The 7500-nt window shown below is 49.3% G+C and overlaps 1 protein-coding gene across 1 annotated transcript in view; it reads right to left on the reverse strand.

Moving 5' to 3' along the window:
- Positions 1-7500, reverse strand: part of dpysl5a (dihydropyrimidinase like 5a) — a 42410-nt gene that overhangs the window by 11988 nt on the left and 22922 nt on the right.

A 7500-nucleotide genomic window follows, 5' to 3' on the forward strand; every position in this document is an offset into this window, starting at 1 on the left:
GACGAGAGGACCGCGGCCTTCTGCCCGCTCTCATTGGCCAAGAAATCCCCCGAGGCCCCTCCCCCCACCCAGCTGTAATTACGCTCTGTCACTCACTAATCGCCAAGACCGCCATCGTGTCGCCAACAGTCGCCAACAGTCGACCAGGTGCAGCGGGTTTACAGCGCCGAGACAGACACTACCTGCTGCCGATTGGCTCTTACGCTCCTCGCCATGGCAACCAACCGCAAGGCTCTACACGGTTATACCGGAAAAAATTATTTAAAATAGAGAGCACTTGGACTGGGAATCTTAACATTCCTCCTTGCTTTAGCTGGACAGAATTCCCATGTGCACCAGACTGAACGTTCGTCGGGATGCTTCATTACAGACGATAATCATCAATGTGTGTAAATTACAGCAGAGCTACATATCCGAGCTCCTTCATTATTATTATTATATCCACACTCAGAAATTCAGCAGCTCAGCAGCCAGCACTGCGGGTATCGCAGACCTACGTGCGACCCAGTTCGGTCTGCGGCAGTCCTGCTGACACACAGATGTTTAACCCTGAGAGGGGCAGGTTCTGTGACGGTTCGTCAGCAGGGCCAGGTAACCCTGAGAGGGACAGGTTCTGTGGAACGCTTTCTCCAGCGTTCTAAATCAGTGTTCTAGAATCCCAGCACCTTCAGCCACCAGCGGTGATTGTGACATCAGCATTAGAGTGGAATGTTGTCAGCCGAACGATCAAAATGAGATTCGTGATCTCATTGCACCTAAAGGGCTCTTAAATAAAAATATTTTACCTTGTAAAATTTTTCTGGTTTCATACAGAAGATGTGCAGGGGACAGCACTTGACACAATACTTAAATGAATGAATCTAAATTAGAATCTTTGAATTCTTATTACTCTCCACTTGGTTACGCATCCTGTAGTCCTGCAGAACTATCAAAACACAAGGCTACTTCATGTACCAGAACCTTTTGAATGCCTACGGGAGAAAAACGATTTACCTGATAGCAGCCTGATATCTTCCGCGTTCATTTACCTCACACATTAGAGAAACACAACTAATTACAGGTTTTACACGTACTACATTTAAATGTTATTGAGTCTCCTGGTGTTAAATAAACCTCCCTCTTAATGACAGGTGAAATGTGTGTGTGTGTGTGTGTGTGTGTGTGTGTGTGTGTGTGTGTGGGGTATGTGTGTGTGTCTGTATGCATGTGTGTGTGTGTGTGTGTGTGTGTGTGTGTACCATGCCAGCTCAGGAAGAAACGTGCTCCAGTCAGAACTCCTGAACTCCCTCAGGAACTTCCACAAATGTACAGGAAGTGCTCAGTGGGATCAGTCTCACAGATCAGCGTAGTATCACTTATTACACCCGATACCAAATCAATCTCAACCACATTAACGTCATGATACGTATTATAAATTATAAATGTGTGCCTGGGATAGAACAGCTCAGGAGGAATACGAGTCATGAAACCACAGCAGTCATCTAACGATATATGAACTCAACTGCAGTTTTGTAACAATAAAACGGGAAAAACTAAAGAGTGAGGCGACTTGGAGATTGCAGGTAGATGGAGGTAGATTCAGTAAATCTGTCTCTGTGAGAAATACGGGAGACATCGCTGTGTGAAATCCAGCATTGGAGACCCTGGTCCCAGGGACATTCCACTTGCCCAATTCACATCTTCTCCATTCCCCCGTCTTCACCCCCCGGTAGGTGGAGTAAGGAGCAAGGAGCAGGAGTAAGGAGGAGGAGAATAAGCGACAGAGGAAAGGAGGTGGAGCGGAGAGAGAGAAAGCCAGACAGCGCGGCCCCTCCCTGCTCCCCCCCCCCCTGCAGACACACGCATGTGCTGAGAGCCGCGGGAGGAGCAGGCGTGTTCGCAGTGCGACAGGCGTGTTCTTCACATCTGCCACCTCCTCCCTGAGCCACGTGTCGCCATGGTAACACTCCCTGCCGTCTGCTGAGATGACCCCCCCCCCCCCCCCCCCCCCCCCCCCGTTCCCCCAGGCCCAGCTGAATCCAGAGGGGAGGGTTTACCGTGACAGACAGACAGACACACAGACAGACAGACAGACAGACACACAGACAGACAGACAGACAGACAGACACACAGACAGACACGCAGACAGACACACAGACAGACACACAGACAGACGGCTCATCTCGAGAGACGCTTCAGTGCTGCCCTGGCAACTGTGATGCCCACTAGTGCTGTACATCCATATGTGCACAGAGATACCAGGATTATACGTCTTATCTCTTAAATAAAAACTCATACATATGTACACACGCATTAACACACACACATACACACACATCCATATGTGCACAGAGATACCAGGATTATGCTCCACTACGTCTTATCTGCATGCATATTAACACACACACACACAGGTACACACGCACACACACACACTCTCACTCAAATTCTGCCACTCTCACAGGCACACACACACAAACACAAGAAGCACTTGTGCGTACTCTAGCCTCAGGACTAATAAGCATGATGGTGTGCCTACATGGCAATGCTGTACATTGCAGTCTGTGTACAGTAACTCTACACAGAGACAGACACACACAGAACAGAGTTAGCATAAAGCACAGACAGAGTGCTAGCTGATGGTAGAGATGGCTGTGTGGAGTCGCCCATTACTCTACTCCAGAGCCTGACTGGGGCTGTCAGAATGACAGATGACATTCAGCAGCATTATTGATTACCCGGTGAATATTTTAATGAAACGCATTGTAATGGCTTCTGGAAAATTCCCCCAGGGAACAGCCTCGTTTAGCACAAACGTACGTTTCTCACATACACCGATTTTGGGCACACCCTTCCCCTGTATCGGATCAACTGATCAACACTGTGGGGCTGTACACCAAAAACAAAAAAACCATCTTCAAACGCTTGCTGTTGCTTTTTATAGGACGCTATAGAAAAGGGTATTTGAAGTGCAGAATTAGGTCAGTATAATGCCTGATTTAGGGACGCATAATGAAAATAAAATCAAGGCTTCCTGTTTTTCCCCCAGAGGCAGAAGCTCGGTCCGTTCTCCTGCAGACGACAGCCTCCTCTCTCTGGACAGGTATTCCGCTCCGTGAGCCGAACCCTCAGCCTTCCCTGTCACTGCTCAGGCTACGAGCGCTCTGATTGGGCCTCGCGGTATGAATATGCATGAGGAGAGGGCGTGGCCGAGGAGAGCCTGACAGGGCCAGTAAACTGGAGCAGCAGAAAGTCACCCTCGCTCCAAACCTCAGAAACAACCTCACCGTGGAGCTGCAAGCAGCACGTTTCCCTAATGGACCCTGAAAGAACAGTCATGTTCTCTTTGAGTACCAATGTGTTCTAAGCAAATGAATTATATATTGCTGGCTAGGGGTAGAATTTTATGTGTGACAAGCATTTGGACCTTTTTAGGCACTTTGTACACAGCGTACAAACCTGCTACAGGCCCAGTCATCCTTAACGGCAGTTTATGTTCCAGTGACAGGGCATTGCTGTCACTCTCTATCTCTAGAATGTTCCGGTGAAGTGTCACTTTGGCTGCACAGAGGGGTCCTTTCAGTCACTCAGCGCAGAGAGCCGGCTGCAGCATTAATAATGCAGGAGCGCGTCAGGGGGTTAAACGGACGCCGTCACCTGACCAGCGCAGTGCTTCAGGTGGGGAGAGTGCGTTAAACGGTGCGTCCAACAGCACAGCGACACGCCCCACTGCTCCCGTCTGCAGATTCCATCCACGCCGCCTCGAAGGTTTGGCCAGGAAAGAGCCACTCGCCCACACACACGCGTTCCAGTGCCTCTCCACGACACGGCTGACTGAACCCACTGGGATAATGAAATGGCGGACATGTGGAAGTGGGCTGATTAAATACACAGACATGTGGAGGATCTCACACATATGGGTGGGTGGGCAGAGTGCCAGGCTCAGCAGCCTGAAGCCTCTGAAACACAGCGCTTCACAGAAGCAACAAAGAGCAATACATGCATACACAGATATGTATATATATATATACATACACACATACATATATATATATATACTGCTCTGTGGACGGGGGTGTAGCGTGTTTTCCATACGCACCTCACAGCCGAGCTGCCTCTCTCACAAACCACACACGGGTCACAAGGGAACTACAGACGTTACCCATGATGCAACTGCACATACTGAGAGGATGACGAGGCGCTGACCGCTCGGAGATTTCCATCCTGGGAGCCGTTATTTAATCCCAAAACCGACATATTCCTCCGGCGTCCAGTATATGGTCTAAGCTTATGGAAAAACTCTGGAAGAAAATGACAGTATAATGCGTTTACTGTGCAGCGACTGTAAAACAGGAACACCCATGATGGAGGGAGTTCTGGAAGATTCCAGAAAGGGTAGCATTATTCCGTACTTTGAGAATTTGTCCCATTTCCTGAATGGACCTCATATGTTGCTTTTTTGGTCACAGGGAACATTACAGAAACGCTCCATACAGAACTCAACTCAGTTTGATTATTCCCGTTTGAAATTCTTTTTTGAACAAGAATTTTATTTTCGATGGCAATTTGGTGTAATTTTATTATGAAAGTTTAACAAATCTGGCATTTTGATACTTATTACATGGACCATTAAATGTGTTTGTCGGGGGGGGGGTCAGCTTTGCCCAAACCAGAATGCCATCTGTCTGCCTGTCTGTCTGCCTGCCTGTCTGTCTGTCTGCCTGTCTGCCTGCCTGTCTGTCTGCTTGCCTGTCTGTCTGCCTGTCTGTCTGTCTGTCTGTCTGTCTGCCTGTCTGTCTGTTTGCCTGTTCTTCCAGGCCCAGATTCTCTGAATCCCGTACAGCACACAGACTAAGACAGCTCATGTGTGTGTGTGGCACCACTCCCTCTCTCTAAGACCTGCCCAACCTAGCATAATTAGGATGAATTATTAGCAGCTACCTGGGGATTATGACAGAGGAATATTACACGCCGTGTCAATGGGCAAAGTCATTCTGAGAAGGAGAACGATGATAAAAATTAATTACGTCCTAACTGAACATTCAAGCCTTTCCGTAAGTCATTATTACACGTAATGTCTTTAAACATTAACCCTTTAGGGCGTGAGGCCACAAATATGTGACTAGAATGGTCTTAACTGAACACTCTGATGATGATGTCATAATCACTACTGGTGACTGAAAGCAGTGGAGTTCTAGAACACTGACTTGAAATGTTGAAACCCCCCCCCCAAAAAAAAAAAACATATTTGCATCCCAGCAAACCATTCCAAAACACCCTATTCTTCAAAGGGCACATTATGGCCTTGAAAATGAGAAGACACTGCATTGCAGCAGGAAATGTGGTAAGAAACTGTCTTTTCTTTGCTGGGGAGTGTGCAAATCAGATGTATCATTTTCAGACTTTCCCCTTTAAACATGTAAATGCCAGCTCAAGGCACACCCTACGCAATCACAGATCCCGTATGCAAAACACACACAATCAGAACAGACACCATGTTTATGGACAGATGCACCAGAATTCCCGGCTGCAACAGCTCCCTTTGTCTCCTGTGTCCTGTGTGTTATATTACAGTCATAAGAGCAGAGTCCAGGAGCAGTGCCACGCCTCAAACAGCCCGCCCGCTTTTCCCTGTAACAAACCCCACAGCCTCATTATCGCTTTACCCCCCTTTCTCCCTCCCTCTCTCCTGCTCTCCCTCTCTACTTCTCTCCCTCTCTCCTGCTCTCCCTCTCTACTTCTCTCCCTCTCTGCCTCTCTCTCTCTCTCCTGCTCTCCCTCTCTCTCCCTCTCTCCTGCTCTCCCTCTCTACCTCTCTCTCACTCCCTCTCTCCCTCTCTACTTCTCTCTCTCTCCTGCTCTCCCTCTCTCTCCTGCTCTCCCTCCCTAACTCTCTCACTCCCTCTCTCTCTCTCCTCTCTCCCTCTCTCTCCTGCTCTCCCTCACTCTCTCTCTCTCTCTACCTCCCTCTCTCCTGCTCTCACTCTCTCTCTCTCTACCTCCCTCTCTCCTGCTCTCCCTCTCTCTCCTCTCTCTCCCTCCCTATCTCTCCTGCTCTCCCTCTCTCGCTCCTCTCTCCCTCTCTCTCTCCTGCTCCCTCTCTCTCTCCCTCTACAGGGTCCAGTGGGGGAGTCACAGAGCCTGGGAGCTGTGATGAGTCCTTCACTGAAGGCTTCCCCACACCACTGACTCATGAGTCGTACCCCTCCAGGGTCTCTCCACAGTTTACCGCACAGAGCTGTGCATAGCTGCCCAGTAATCATCCTCGTTTGCATTCAGTCGACGGCGTGGTCCTTCGCTAGTGAACTGTATGCAGTACTTATACGACACAGACCGTGTCCGATGTTTACCGTGTCTCCGGTGTGTTAGCGTGCGGTGCTGGTCTGGAGTGTGTTATATACACAGCGTAGCGTAATAAACACATCACTCATAAACACACACAGCAGCAGAGACCATGGGGAGAGGCTTTATGTACCGCTGACACTGAAACCAACCAAACCTGGAGCAGGGAAACACATCGGCAGGCTGGTCTCATTTCTGCACTGTTATTTCATCAACTCAGGCCCAATCCAGAGTAAAACCTCTCTTGTCAAACGCACATTCACCCCCAGATGTCCACGCCCACATTCTAGCTGCTCCAGGTCTATACAAGAATGCCAAACCAGTGTTGACAGAACATTTCATTCGGTCCACCGCAAACTATTGTGGACGAGCAGGCTTAAATGAGAAGCCATCGACCAACAGCGACGGTGTAGCAAGTGATGACGACGTTCTCAACTGCCAATAATGTAACGTATCGAAATGCTGATGTCACAATCACAATCGCTTAATTCTCGGTCAGAGTTCTAGAATTCTGACCAAGAATACATTCCAAAACCGACTCTTCAACGGGTCACACAAAACACTGTTTAAACCCCAGATCTTTCCGCCACGCTGCAGGAAGGGCCTCTCACTCCCTCCCCTCCTCATCCTCACTCCAGCTGCCTCTGTTTGAGGACAGCACACTTCCTGCCATGACGGATAACCGGCCCGCATTTTAAAATAGCAGCTAATGAGTGCCCAAGGCAGGGAGGGGGGCCCAGGAACGGACCAATCAGGCTGCTTCACTCACCGTGAGGCTATGAGCAGGGGGAGGGAAGTGTGTGTGTGTGTGTGTGTGTGTGTGCGTGTGTGAGTGAACGAGAATGTGTGTTTGTGTGTGTGTGTGTGAGAAAGAGAGTGTGAGAAAGAGTGTGTGTGTGCGTGTGTGCGTGTGCGTGTGTGTGTGAGTGTGTTTGTGAGTGAGTGTGTGTGCGTGTGTGCATGTGTGTGAGTGTGTATGTGAGTGAGTGTGTGTGTGTGTGTGTGTGTGTGTGATACTATAAGGGGACACACAGATCAGGCTTTATGAAGACAGAGCGGCTTTATTAGCTGGCTGGTGTTGCCAGGTGGGGGGTGGGGGGGCACTTCTGGTAACCGTGACAACCCACACCAATTCCCTTGGGCAGCTCTCAGCCCTCCCCAAATCTCTCTCACCCGCCC

This window comes from Conger conger, chromosome 5 (assembly GCF_963514075.1).
Source record: "Conger conger chromosome 5, fConCon1.1, whole genome shotgun sequence".
In the NCBI taxonomy this organism is placed as follows: domain Eukaryota; kingdom Metazoa; phylum Chordata; class Actinopteri; order Anguilliformes; family Congridae; genus Conger; species Conger conger.